This window comes from Macrotis lagotis, chromosome 2 (genome assembly GCF_037893015.1).
Source record: "Macrotis lagotis isolate mMagLag1 chromosome 2, bilby.v1.9.chrom.fasta, whole genome shotgun sequence".
Taxonomy (NCBI): domain Eukaryota; kingdom Metazoa; phylum Chordata; class Mammalia; order Peramelemorphia; family Peramelidae; genus Macrotis; species Macrotis lagotis.
Window position 1 is genome coordinate 185,564,618 of NC_133659.1, and position 15,539 is coordinate 185,580,156.

A 15,539-nucleotide genomic window follows, 5' to 3' on the forward strand; every position below is an offset into this window, starting at 1 on the left:
TCTGGGTCCACACATTTTTAATATCCAATCATTTTTTTCTCATATCAAGATAATTTGGGGAAGAGAGAATACCAATCCAATTAGCCTTCCTCCAGAGCAAATAAAATTGAGACTGCTTGCCAGACAAGATTCATAACCTAAATTAAAAAAAAGGAAATTTGGACTCTTGTGTTCCAGCTGGAGATGGGAGAGGTGAGTTATTGGATTCCTGTTGAGGAAAAAGGAGAAATATTTTCTTAGTCAACCAGGAAGACTAATTTTTCTACCTTACACAAGAAGTCCCCCACTGGGACTTCAGCTAGTTCCATTGATATTCTATGTGACTATAGGGTGAAGTAACACATAGGGAAAGTATTTTTAATATATTTTTATAACTATAGATAGGAATTTTTACTCTTATGGAAAATACCATAAACCACTTAAATCCAGGGCAAGTAGGATTCTCAAATGATTATGAGGGTTGGGGGAAGGCACTTAACCCAGCCTGGAGTCTGAGAACTTCTTTAAAGTAGTTATTCTTGCTAACTGGGTGCTAAGTACTATTGTATCTATCCTGCTGATAGACTGTAAGTACTTTTAGTTGTCTCTAAATTGGATGCTCTCTAAAGTCTAGTTGCCCTACCCCAGTTTCTCTGTGTGTGAACCAGAGCTAGCAACATTTTGTCACCCTCTTTAGGACAGAAGGATGTAAAGATGAAGACAAATCAATTAATAACCATTTACTAGATGCCAGTGATATGCCTGGAACTGGACTAACACTGAGAATACCTCCACAATAAATGAAGCTTTCCCTACTTAAAAGGAATTTAAGAGTCTAACTGGGAAGGTAACAAGTACAGATTAAATACAGAGAGAATAACTACATAGAAATACAAAGTTAAATGCAAGGAAACTTGAGAAAGAGAGAGCCCTAGCAGTTGGAAGGATCATGAAAGATTCCATGCAGAAAATAATGCTTAAGTAGCATCTTGAAGGAAGAGTGAAATTCTAGAAGGAATGAGGTAGAGATTATAGATTGCAAGGTATGGAGAACAGTCAATGCCATTTTTCCTATGATAACATTTTGGATGAGTATCATAACCATAGGCAGAAGTGATCATTGAAGCTATGAAAAAGGATGAGTTGACCAAAGGAAATAATACAAGAGGAACAAAAGACCAAAACTGGAACCTGAGGAATTACCACATTTAGAGGATGAGAAGATGGAGTCAAAAAAGGAAACAGAAGGAAAGCCATGAAAATTCCAAGAAACTGAGAAAAGAGAGTTTCAAGAAGAAAGTCACAGTCAACAAAATAAAATACTTCAAATAAGTCAATAAAGATAAGGACCAAAAAAAGGAATTGATTAGGGAGACATTGATAACCTTTAAGAATATAAGTTTCACATGATAGCATAGTATTCAAAAACATAGTTACCGGGTCAAGGACTCAGTATTCCATTTTTAAAGTTTTATTGACATTTTGGTTTTATATTAGATTACTTAGCAATATGTGACAGTTCTCTTGTAACAAGCAAAACAATTAAATAAGTCCAACAGTACTGCGGCCTTATCTGAAAATGCATACAACAGCCTACATCTGTCTCTACTTTTCTATTTTTTTGTTTTTTTAATTAACACAAATTTATTTTCTCTCCTATCTCCCACTGAAAAACGTGGGGGGAAAAAACCTGAATATCTTGTAATAAATATTCAGCATTGGTTCTCTGGAATTGTATGCTTATATTTATTACAGCTTCTAAAGTTATTTGGTTTTTTTTTGTTTTGTTTTGTTTTTGCAAGGCAAATGGGGTTAAGTGGCTTGCCCTTCCAGGGCGGGTGCTTTAACCACTGCACCACCTAGCCGCCCCTAAAGTTATTTGTTTTTACAAAATTGTTGCTATTATATAAATTGTTCTTCTGGTTCTACTCTTTTAATTCATCAGCTTAAAAAGTTTCTAAAATTACTTTTAAAATTTTGGCGTATAAATTCTTTTGGTTTTGCTTTTTTTCACTGCATTGGTTCATAGACCATGTTTCCTTGAAATTTGCTATTTACTTAATTCTAATGATACAATAGCATTCAATTACATTCTTATATAACAACTTATTCAGCCTTCCTCAATTGATGGGCATCCCTTTAGTTTCTAGAAACTGAATTAAGGACTTACTATTTGATTAAAATACTGGGATTTGATTAAAAATTGGGAAAATTGGTTAATGATATAGAAAAAATTAGATTTATGCTAACATTTCATGCCTTAGAACTAGATAAGCTTCAAATTAATATGACAAATATAAAAGGTTAGATAATAAGAAAATTAGAGAAACATGGAAAAAAATACCTTTCAGATCTGTGGACAAAAGATCTGTGACCAAACAAGGGATAAAGAATATCAAAAGAAAAGAAATGGATAATTTTGATTGCATAAAGTTAAAAACGTTTGGTTCAGGGGCAGCTAGGTGGCACAGTGGATAAAGCACCTACCCAGAAGTCTTGAGGACCGGAGTTCAAATCCAACCTCAGACACTTAATAATTACCTAGCTGTGTGATCTTGGGCAAGTCACTTAACCCCATTGCCTTGCAAAAAACAAACAAGAAAAAGATTTGGTACAAACAAATTAAATAAATGTTAAGACTAAAAGGGGAAAAAACTTTACAGCAAGTTTTTCTAATAAAAGTCTAATTTCTAAGACATTAAAAATAAGAATTGTTGCAAAATTAATAAATGGTCTAAAGATATAAATAGGTAACTCTCAAGGGAAAAATCCATATAGTCATATGGAAAAATATGACTAATTATAGAAATGTAAAGTAATTCTGAGTATCTAAATCACACCCATCAGAGTGTAAAAATGACAAAATAGAATATAGAGCAACATCCTATTTCATATACCAAGATAAATTCCAAATGGATACATGACATAGATATTATTGCTATTCCAATTACTCTCTGTGTGGTACCACTATCTCCCAGTCACCTATGCTCACTATATCTTAGGTTGAATACTTAACTTCTCACTCCCTCTCATCCCTTATTTCCAATAAATTGTTAAATCCTGTCAATTCTACCTTGGTAACAATTCTTTTATATGTCCTTTTTTTCCTCTGCCACTGCCACCACCTTGGTGCAGGTCTTCTTAACATGTCACCTGCAGGGGCGGCTAGGGGGTGCACTGGGGCGGCTAGGTGGTGCAGTGAATAGAGCACTGGCCTTGGAGTCAGGAGCACCTGGGTTCAAATCCGACCTCAGACACTTAATAAGGATTACCTAGCCGTGTGGCCTTGGGCAAGCCACTTTAACCCATTGCCTTGCAAAAATCTAAAAAAAAAAAAAAGTTACCTGGATTATTGCAATAGCCTGCTGGTTAGTTTCCTCTCACTCAAGACCATCCTCCATTCAACTATCAAATTGATCTTGTTAAAGTTTGGCCATGTCATTCCTCTCTTCTGTAAACTCTAGGGGTTTCCCATTACTTCTAAGATAAAGTACTCTGTCTGACTTTTCAAGTCCTTCACCACCTGGTCCCCTTCTACCTTTCCAGACCTCACCTTTATTTCCCTGCATGACTTCTATGAACCAGTGACTCCAGCCTTTTTGTTGTTCTCTCCCAACTCCCTCCTGTTCTCTACTTTCTGGCTTCCTTCAAGTCTCAGCTAAAATCCCACCTTCTGAAAGAAGCCTTTCCCAATCTTCCTTAATACACTAGAGCCTTTCCTCCCTGAAATTATCTCCAATTTATCATGTAATATCATTTTTATGTTATTCATATATGACTGCTTGTGTATCTCCCCTTGTCAGCTCCTTTTTATTGATATTTTATTTTTCCAAATACATATGAAAGTTTTTTAACAGTCATCATATTCATATGTATATTTTTAAGTTACATAATTTCATTCCACCCTCCCCACTCTCCTCCCCTCAATTAAATGAATATTGCATGTACACATTTGTGTAAAACATGCTTACAGATTAGTCATTTTCAGGATAAGGAATTAGGATTAATGGAAAGAAATACATGAGAGAAATTTTTTAAAAAAGTGAATGTAGTGTTCATTAGATTCTGAAGGGCTCCTGATACCATGCTCAAGGAGGTAGCTGTTCTTGCTCATTAGTATAATGATCAGGGAGGGGAAAAAGTATGGGGATGAATATAACAATTAGATTGTGGCCCCAACCAAAGATTGGCACTAAGGGACAGGAACAAAGCCTTTCAAAGTTCATAAAACACCTAGTAGTGTCAGATTTCAGGCTCCTCTCTCCCCTTAAGATAGAGGTGTGCCATTTATTAAGATGTCTTAATAAAAAAAAAATTTTAATCACTCTAGACTAAGTGTTCAGGAGCCATTTATAATACCCATTGCTTGGAGAATGGTTTTCCATCTCTACATAGAGAACTGAAGAACTAAAAAATGAAGACTAAAAAGTGTTTTCTTATCTTTCACTCTTTTTTGGGGGGGCATGGTTAATGTGGAAATTTGTTTTGCATGACTGTATGCTTTGTAATAGTGCTATTTTTCTTTTTTTTCTCAATGGATGAAGAAGAGCAAAGGAAGAGGGAGAAAATCTGGAAATGAAAATTGAATTTAAAAAATAATAAAAGGCAAAAATTAGGAGATTAAACATTGTGTACAATAAATATCAAGAAAGTTAGTCAGTATCTTATAGAAGACTGAAATATAAGATTTGAATGATAGAAAGGATGTGTTCATGGATAAGGTTAAGTGATAGAAAGGTTGTGAAGGACATGAAAAGTAAAATAGAAGATTTTATATTTGAATCTGGAGGTTGTAGGGAGAGACTGGAGTTTATTGGATAGAGAAGTGACATGATCAGATCTGTGCTTTAAGATCTCTTTGGCAGCTAAGTGAATGATGGACTAGTGTGAGGAAGAGACTCATAGGAGCAGAGAGTAAGGCACTGCAAAAGTCCATGCATAGAATGATTGAGAACATGTATCAGGATGGTTTCTATGTGAATAGAAAGAATGTATGTGTATGTGTGTGTGTGTGTGTGTGTGTGTGTGTGTGTATGTATGTGAAGATAGAAAAGATAGAATTTGATGGAAGTTTCAATATTTTTGTGTTAAGCACAAATGAGTGATTGAGATGAAACCTAAGATATGAGCCTGGGTGCTGGGGAAGATGGTGGTACACCTGACAGAAATAGGGAAATTTGGAAGAAAGGAGAATTTAGAGGGGAAAGATAAGTTTAGCTTTGGATAGGTTATATTTAAGTTGTATGTTCCACTTGTGATGTCCAATAAGCATCTGGAGATCAAAAGCAAAGTCAGGGCTGGACAGATCTCAGAATTATCTTGATGGGATCCAAGTTAATAAGCCCCCCTCTCTAATATTCAGATCTGCTCTGAGTGTCCTTCCTAAGTCCTTGCTAAAACTTGGAGTTCTAACTAGGACCCCTATTTCCTACCTCTTTCAAGGCCTTTGGTCTCCAATGTGTGTTAGTTATCACTATTCATTGAATAGGGATATCTTTCAACCTTATGCAAAAGTCTGTGTAGAGACTTAATCACTTACTTCCAACACCAGGAGTATTCTATGATATACAATCCTTTTTACAAGCTTGTGTTATAACTCAGTTAGTATGTCTGTCCTTCTAGTGGCACCAACTTCTGACCTCCGGACCTACTTTCTTTTTTATTAAAATTTGTTTTTTATTTATTTAAGCAATGGGATTAAGTTGACTTGCCCAAGGTCACACTGGATTTGAACTCAGGTCCTCCTAACTCCACAGAGACTCTAATCTACACCCTCCCCCCCGAGTTACTTTCACATAGACGACTATTTATCTGAGATCATTTCTTTTCTCTTCTGCCTCTTTCCATATATAAATGAGGGTATGTCAGATGCCTCTTTGCTAGAATATCTCCCAACTCTCAACCCACTGTTTCAGGACAGTGCCCAATAAAATGTCAACTTGCCTGGAAGAGAGCTTCATGTGTCATGAATTCTTTCTCAGATTTCTAACACCAAATTTCAATGTTCTGGAGATACTAACCTCAACAATCTGCATAGAGATGATAATTGAATCTATGGAAGCTCATAAGACCACCAAGCAAGAAGGTGTGGAGGAAGAAGAGGACTAATGATAAATCTTTGGAGAACACTCAAAGTTAGTGGGTATAATTTGGATGAAGACCTACCTAAAAGATAGGAGGATGAGGAGGGTGCAGTGTTTAGAAAACCTAAAAATCAAGAAGGATGAGAACTGAGAAAAAGACCATTAAATTTGTCGATTAAGAAATCATTGGTGAATTTTATAAAGAGCAGCCTCAAGTGAATAATGAAGTCAGAAACCCTTAGATTTGAGAGGGTTTAGAAGATAGAGGAGGAGAAAAAGTGACCTTCTTTGAAGACTGATTTCTTAAATTTAGTTATGAAAGGGAAGTGAGATATAAGACAATAACTATCAGGGATAGATGACTGGATTAAGTGACATGTAAGTATAGACATCAGTAAAGGTGATGGTAAGGCTGGGATTGAAGATTACTGAGAGTGGGGATGATGGAATGGGCTGGAGAAGATAAGATTTAAGAAAATCAAGATTGAATTTAGTGTTTACCTTAGCAAGAAGGGCCACATCTTCATGTGAGACAGAAGTGAAGGAAAAGATAGTTGAGGAAGATATCTCAGTGATGTAAGAGGAGGAAGTTTGGGGTTTTCTTGGCAAAGATATGAGTGGTTTGCCATTTCCTTCACCAGTTTTACATTTTACAGTTGAGGAAATGTAGGCCAACAGGATTAAGTGACCTGCCTAGGGTCAAAAAGCTGGTAAGTGTCTGAGGCTGGATTTGAACTCAGAAAGATGAATCTTCCTGACTCTAAGCCTAGCACTCAATCCACCTAGCAGGTTACAGAGATAAGAGAACTCTTCAGCAAAATTTTCAGTTAATTATGAGGCAAGGTCTTCAGTTGAGATGTCAGGAATAGAAAATTGGCTTTAGAAGGGATGAAGAGGTTTGAAATAGTCATTATAGAGAGTAGAATATTGCATTAATTAGAATTTCCTTGATGCAGTAAGGACCCCATTAAGATCAAGAAATTTAAAAATTTGTAGTGATTTCAATCAATCAACAGGGAATTGTGGGCACAGAGAATTATTGTAACTGGAAACAAATTTTGTAATCTTTTTCTGCATTTAATCTTTACTTTGACCCTAGCCACAAGCTCACCAGTGAGTCAAGTTAGAGGCTAGATTATGCATTCATGATAGTGTGTCACATTAAACCAAGTAGGGGGTTCATCCTACAGCTACATCTCCTTCAGCAATCTAGGTAATACAAGACCTGGAGTTCTCCCATGGATCCTGAGTATTTAAGAAACTAAAGTGTTTCTTTCTCTCTCATCACCCTTATCTCTCTGACTTCTAATGCTCAAGTTTATCTGCCACTGGCCTGCCTGATGGAAGGGCTGTGCCCAAAACCATCTGGCCTCTTGGGGTAGCTAGGTGGCACAGTGGATAGAGCAAGTGTCCTGGTGTCAGGAGGTCCTGAGTTCAAATGTGACCACAGACATTTAATAATTACCTAGCTGTGTGACTTTAGGGAAAGGCAAATCCTTAAATAACACAAAAAAACTTTAACTCTTTTAATCTTATGGTCTCTAACTTGAAGAACTTTACTTTCTCTTAACCTTATTCTCTAACCTCCTAATGCTACAGTTAAATCAGCTGACCTGTCTGGTTAAATAGCTGTGCCCATTAACTTTGTGGTCTTTAAGGAACTTTTAACTATCTCTCTCTTTCTTTTGTGTTGTAATGACTGTTGTTTGGTTTTTTTTAGGTTTTTGCAAGGCAAATGGAGTTAAGTGGCTTACCCAAGGCCACACAGCTAGGTAATTATTAAGTGTCTGAGACTGTATTTGAGCTCAGGTCCTCCTGACTCCAAGGCCGATGCTCTATCCACTGTGCCACCTATCTGCCCCTGTTGTAATGACTTTTTAATAAATCTGCATTTTCTTCTACAAGTGCACTCCAGGATCAGAGTCACGAGTTAGGGAAATTAGTGATTCCTCCAACACTTTAATGTTTTCCTCTGTTAGAATTCAGGTAGATTCTATTTTTTCTTTTTGTTCTGTTCTAATTAGATCTAGGGAGTTTTATGACTAAAAAAAATCCAGACTTTTTATTTAATCAGATTTTTCAAGGAATCTAATGATTCTCTCTCTCTTTTTTTTTTGTTTTTAGGTTTTTGCAAGGCAGTGGGGTTAAGTGGCTTGCCCAAGGCCACACAGCTAGGTAATTATTAAGTGTCTGAGGTCATATTTGATCTCAGATACTCTTGGTTCCAGGGCCAGTGCTCTATCCACCGAGCCACCCAGCAGCCCCAGTTTTTAATTATTTTGATTCATTTTTTCCCAAACCACTCTTAGATTCCTTATGACAAAGCTATTCTTTCTTTTGAGACTGTCTGAACTTGTTTTTCTTTTTCTGAGTGAAAGTTTTGGGCTTCCCCTCAACCATAGTATTTCTTCATTGTGTTTTGTGTTTTCTATTTGTTTACTTTTAGATCTTTATATGTAGGAGAGGCCTGGATTTCTCTTTTACCTTTCATGCTGCTATCTTAACCATAAGTCTAAGGAATACATTTCTCTTAGTTCCTTGAGTAAAAAGACAAATTAGCAACTTGGGGAGAAAGACAATTTGTGATGATTAAAAGTAAGTTATCTGTAAAGTTTTCTGTAGCACTTCCTAAGATTCACCAAGAATAATAAAAGGGAATGAAAAGTGGACTAGGTATATACTTTATTTCATAAACAAGAATTATATTTTCTATGTTTTTTTTAAAATCCTGTTATAAACTGTTTACCCTAAAACTTGTGTAAACCTTGAAAATATAGGATTAAAGAAATTTAATTCTCTGGGATTTATCACTAACCTATAGGTAGAGGCCATTCTGGTAATGATCATTCCAAGCTAAAGGAGATTAGAAAATTTATGCAGTTTCATGAGAACAGAACAAAAATCTTAAACTTCCCTGAAAACCATTCTATTATTTGATATAAAAGAGAATCATCCTCCTACAATGCTATCTTACCTGAGGGAGGTAACTTTTTTTTTATGAGTTTAAGTAATAGGAGGGCAGGGCTAGTACTCTTTTAAAGTCTAAAGGAGGACACATTTCATTCCTCACAATAACTAAGAAAATCAATTCTTTTTTTTAGATTTTTTTTGTAAGGCAAACAGGGTTAAGTGGCTTGCCCAAGGCCACACAGCTAGATAATTATTAAGTGTCTGAGGTCAGATTTGAACCCAGGTACTCCTGACTCCAGGGCCGGTGCTTTATCCACTAGGCCTCCTAGCCACCCCTGAAAATCAACTTTTGATCAGGTATATAGTTGTAAAAACTTATAGTAATTATTGTGAAGAATATGGGGGTATTTGGGTTCCACAAGAATATGAAGGGAGAATTGTTAGTTTACATAACAAAGACTGGGGTCTGCTTGTATTATTACTTATGGGCATATATGTGAGTTAAAACAAAAAATTTAGTCTCAATCTGATGAAAAACAGATTAGGCCAGGTCTGCCCCACCTAGTTCTGAGTTAACCTAAATTCTGTGTCCTTTTCCTTTTCACTTGCTCAAGGAGATAACAGTTCTTGCTCATTAGTATAATGAGCAGGGAGGGGAAAATGTTTGGGGAGGTATTTAACAATTAGGTTGTGGCCCCAGCCAATGATTGGCACTAAGGGGCAGTAACAAAGCCTTTCAAACTGCATATAAGACCTAACATTTCTGGGATTCCTCAACCCTCCCCTTGAGAGAGGTGTGCCATTTATTAAGATGTCTTAATAAAAAAATACATTTTAATCAATGGACTAAGTATTCATAAATGATTTATAAAAATTAATATTATTGTTATTTGAAAAGACATATATATGGGGCGGCTAGGTGGTGCAGTGGATAGAGCACCAGCTCTGGAGTCAGGAGTACTTGAGTTCAAATCCACTTAACACCATTGCCTTGCAAAAAAACCTAAAAAAAAAAAGACATATATATCCACTTTGCCAAGACATATATTCACACTCACATGCAGGAAGATTTCTGTAATTATATTTGCTATAAAGCTACAATTGGTATAGAATGAACCTTAGATCAGATAACATCCCAAAGTAATTTAAGAATTTAAGTATCAAAAAAGCATTATGACAAAATGCTTTATTTGATTTTTAGAGAATCTAAATATGTATATGCTACATATCAAATATTAGTCTTCAAGTACTAGAAAATGAAATAATAGAGAGTTGGAGCCAAGACCCTAAATTTTGTATGTGTCAGTACCCACTGCAGTCTCACTCTATTCTTTAGCACATTAAGCCATAGCAAAATTTCAAAGTAATTTTATTAATAATAAGATTCATAACAACAGAGTCTAATTTTATGAGGATAAAAAAATCTTGAACTTTTTGGTGAATAATTTGTTGTCAAAGTGCAACAATAAGAATTATTATAATGTATTTTGCAACACTATATTCCTGGTAAAAAGGCTGATTTCTTTACTTTATAACAATTTAGTCTTCATTTTAGTGCAGGTAAAACTATCTCCCCTTATGTTAATTACAAACTCTGGAATACTTCACTGAAGATTCTTAATATAATGATTCCTCACAGGCAGAACCAAACTCAAATAGCCAGCAGCTACAATATTAATGGTGTGAACCCCAAAATTATAAGAACTTCAAAAACATAAGGTTAAAACAAACATAACAGAAAAATATAGATTAGACAATGAAGTTTTATTCTTTGGGATCCCCCTACAAAAACTTATAGGTGAAAACCATCTAAAGTTGATCATAAGGAATATTTATCTAAAAGGCATATTTATCTAAAAACAAAGAATAGGGAAAAAAATCATTAAACATCCTTAGTGTCCTAAACAAAGGAATTTGCACAACATCACTAAATTGATCTACAAAGATCTTTGTATCTCTTCTTGAATTCTTCCTGGGAGGATGGTCTCCTTATATCCTGAGCATTGTTCTCCTAGATTTGTAATTAACACTACGAGCTTAATTCCTAACTAGAGAGGTAAAGTGATCTGATATGAAGCCTAATATTCTCTAAAGGGCACAATAAAGTTAGGAGAAATCATTTATATATATGAACCCTTTCAAAATCCCTTATAGAAGATTATCCAATAGTCATGTCATTGCTCTATTTATAACTTCCTTATCAATTTAAAAACATCAATGTGAATATTGTGTTTTTTTTTAAAAAAATCCAAGATGCAATTAACCTATCCTTCTGTGAATTAGAATTTCTCTCTCCTGCCATGACACTCAACTTTTGTGTTGCCTGTCCTGTGATCAGAGTACACTAAAGTGTTTCTTTAGTTTCTTAGTAGTGAATAGTACCAATGAGACAAGGTATAGTAATTATTTTGGTATGTTCTCATTTGAGCAGTGAAAGAAAAATTTCTTCTCAAGTCCATGAATTCCACAGGATGAATATGCAAGTATCCTGAATAAAAGAAAGGGAACTCATTTCAGGAGAAAAAGATAGATATGACACTTCTCTTCCTAACAAACCCTTCATCTACAATCTCAGAATGTGGACTAAGGGTTTATCCCAACTACTGGTACAGGATTGGCAGCATATTTACAGAAGGACAATATGTAAAACAATAGTATATTGTGAGCAGATGGTTTCAGGAGGTCAAAGAATTGGACAAAGATCATCAATGCCAACATGCTGCATACCTAGAAGTGGGTCTGCTGTCAGTGCTGAGAATGTAGGACTAACCCCAATCCAAATAAGATGCTTACAACCCAGCAGAAGGTGGCTAAGAAAGATGAGCAGAGCACACCATTTCTTGGCCATTACTTCTAAACACAGCATTAGTTTAAAAAAGTCTATGGCAAAGACATTTAGAAAGATGATGGTATTGGACTTGATCTTGAAATTTGCCTGGCAGATAGTGCAGTAAATTTTTTTTGGCAAGGAAAATTTCTAAAAATGAAAAGCAGGGTTAAAATTCCACTAAAAAAAATAAGAATTTTTCCAAGCTCTAACAATGTGCTTTCTATTTTAAATACTATTGAGTCTCTATAAGAAAAAGATTAAGTAGTTTTGGGATCTTGGACACTTAGAATTTGGAGGTGTTGATGAACAATTCACCTAATCTCTAAGGAGATAGCATTATGTCTATGTTCTATCAAAAACACTGGTAAAAATGTATTCTTCCAGTGTATAATACTTGTGTAGCTAATAATTTTTACCATTTCTAGAAGAAGCTAAAAAATAATTTGAAATATCCTCCTTTGACATCCCTATACCTTGTCTCATTGTTACTATTCACTACTAATAACATTAACTACTATTGAAGTTTCACATGAAAACACTGCTTTTAAACATATCTTCTGTTTTCCCTTTGTCTAATGCTGGAATCCTTTAATAGCTAATATTGGAAGGAATCCTAAAGAACTGCAAAGATCTATAACAACAACAGGGGGTGCTGGGGAGTCATATAAAGCGTCTGCAGGAGAACTCTAAAATCGCCAATTGTATTTATGCCAAACTGAAAAGAAAAAAATATTTATTTAGGATATTGTGATATGTGGTATTGTTTACAAAGTGCTAGCAGAGACTCAAGGATCAACCTATATAATATCTGGAACGAATTTATTATTTGATTTTTATGGAACAGATCTACTCTTCTCTAGTTATGATGATTGATATTTTATACATAACAAAGACCAGCGTTTCAGAGCAGTGCTTGGTTTTGAAATTTCCTTTGTGCCTGCCTCCTGAGCTACATGGACAACATGTAGGATCGATTATCTGTTTTTTGTAGGTCAGAATTTAAATGTTACCTCTGTCTCCTTCCCCATCTCCAATCTCAGAATCTTTATTACTTCCCAATCTTCCTTTTTATGCTAATTATAATCTTTCCCTTTGATGATCCCTAACTAAAAGCAGTAATGATTATATTCATTTTTGACTGGCATGATTGTACTCCGATCAAATACAATATATGAAAATATTATGTAAATTTGTGGACATGTTCATTATACAAAATGATTCAAAAGGTTCCATAGCAAAAGTTTCTTATGTTTAAAATATGATTTGATTTATGCAAGAACAAAACCAAAATACTAATTTGCATACATTCCAATAATACATTTAAAGCCTAAAGTGAGATATACCTGATGAAAATTTGGATATGCTGTAGTATTTGTAATGTTGATCATGTTCTTTACTCAGAGAAGGGTGAGAGAAATTCAAATTCATGTGAGGGAGAGTATAACAGCAAATACTAAAGTGTAATGGCAAGGTGCTTCAGTGGATAGAACACTGGGCTTGGAATCAGATAAACCTGAGTTCAAATCTTACCTCAGACTCTCCCTAGCTATGTGATGCTGGGCAAGTCATTTAACTTTGCTTTAATTCACTCCAGTATCTTACCAAGAAAACTCCATATAAGGTCCTGAAGAATTGGACACAACTGAACTAAACAATAATGGAACCAGCAACCACCTGGTGTGAGAAATGAGTTGCTAAAAAAGCATCTGTATAAGGGACAGCTAGGTGGTACAGTGGATAGAGCACCAGCCCTGGAGTTAGGAGGACCTGAGTTCAAATCCAGCTTCAGACACTTAATAATTACCTAGTGGTATGACCTGGGGCAAGTCACTTAACCCCATTGCCTTAAATAAAAAAAATAATAAAAAGCATCTGTATAAACACATGCACAGATTTCTATTGTCCAAAATTCTGACACATTCTATCTGAAGAATCCTAAAAAGAGGAAGTTCAAGGTTAACAACAGTTACGAAGGGAAGATATTTCTTAGTGGGGGCTAGAGCATGGTGTGTGTTCTGGTATTCTCTATTTATTTATCCAGCACTACCTCCAAACAGGTAAGTGGAAGCACTCAAAAAATCTCAAACAATATAGTAATTGTTTATTTTTAATAATTTGTATTTATTTCATTGAATATTTCCTAATATCATATAAAAAACTGGAAATCACTTTTAAAAATTTTGAGTTCCTAATTCTCTCCCTTCGTTCTACTTATTTCCCCCCTCCTTAAGAAATCAAGCAATTTAATTTCTTTTTTCTTTGGCAAGGCAATGGGGTTGAGTGATTTGCTCAAGGTCACACAGCTAGGTAATTGTTGTGTCTGAGGCCATATTTGAACTCAGGTCCTCTTGACTCCAGGGTCAGTCCTCTATCCACTGCACTACCTAGCTGCTCCTAAGCAATTTAATTTCAATTATTTATGTGAGGAATGCAAAACATATTTCCATATTGTTCATGTTGCAAAAAAACCCAAAAGAAAATAAAAGAAAATAATGACTCAATTTGCATTTAGAGTTTATCAGTTCTCTCTGGAGATGAATAGTATTTTTCTTCATGGATTGTGTTGGATCATTGTCTTGATCAGAGTAACTAAGTCTTTCATAGTTCTTCATCCTAACAATACTGTTGTACAGTTTGTTTGTTTTTTATCTCTTTGGTATATAGACTTAGAAGAATAGGGAATGCAAATGCATGGTTTTATAGCTCTCTGGGCATAGTTTCAAATTGTCTATCGTGGCTGAAGTAGTTCACAACTCTTCCAGCAGTGCATTAGTGTCCCAATTTTTCCACATGTCCTCCAGGATTTCTCATTTTCCTTTTCTGTCATAATCACCAATCTGATAAGTGAAAGATGGTACCTCAAAGTTGTTTTAATTTGCATTTCTTGAGTCAATAATGATCTATTGTTCTTAGTCAATATCAGATTGTTCTGAGTATTAATATAGTGTGAAAATTTAGAACTGCTGGAATGTCTTCCTTTTTTATTGCTTCTCTTGATATTCTTTTTATTTTGTTTTGTTTTTTTGCAAGGCAAATGGGGTTGTGACTTGCTCAAGGTCACACAGCTAGGTAATTATTAAGTGTCTGAGGCTGATTTGAACTCAGCTCCTCCTGAATCTAGGACCAGTGCTCTATACACCTAGCTGCCCTTACTATTTTTCCTAGCTCTATAAAATAATTTTTTGGTAATTTGATTGATATGGCACTGAATAAGTAAACCATCAGGTAGAATGTAATTTTTATTATATTGGCTCAGTCTATCCACGAGCAATTAATACTCCAATTGTTTAAATTTATCTTTATTTGTATGAAGTATTTTATAGTTGTTTCATATAATCTTGGACTTGGACTTGCCTTGGCAGGTAGACCCCCAAACCTTTTATATTGTCTGCAGTTATTTTATAAGGATTTTCCCTTTCAATCTCTTGCTGCTAGGTTTATTGGTAATAAATAGAAATGGTTCATTTGGGTTTATTTTATATCCTGTAACTGTGCTAAAGTTAATTGTTTCAACTAATTTTTTAGTTGATTCTCTAGTGTTCCTTAAATATATCATCCTATCATTTGCAAGGAATGATAATTTTGCTTCCTCTTTATCTGTTTTTATTCCTTCAATTTTTTTCCCCTTGTCTTATTGCTATAATTAGCATTTCTAGCACAATATTGATTAACAGTGGTGATAATGGACATTCTTGCTCCACTCCTTATTGGGAAATCTTTGAGTTTATCCCATTAAA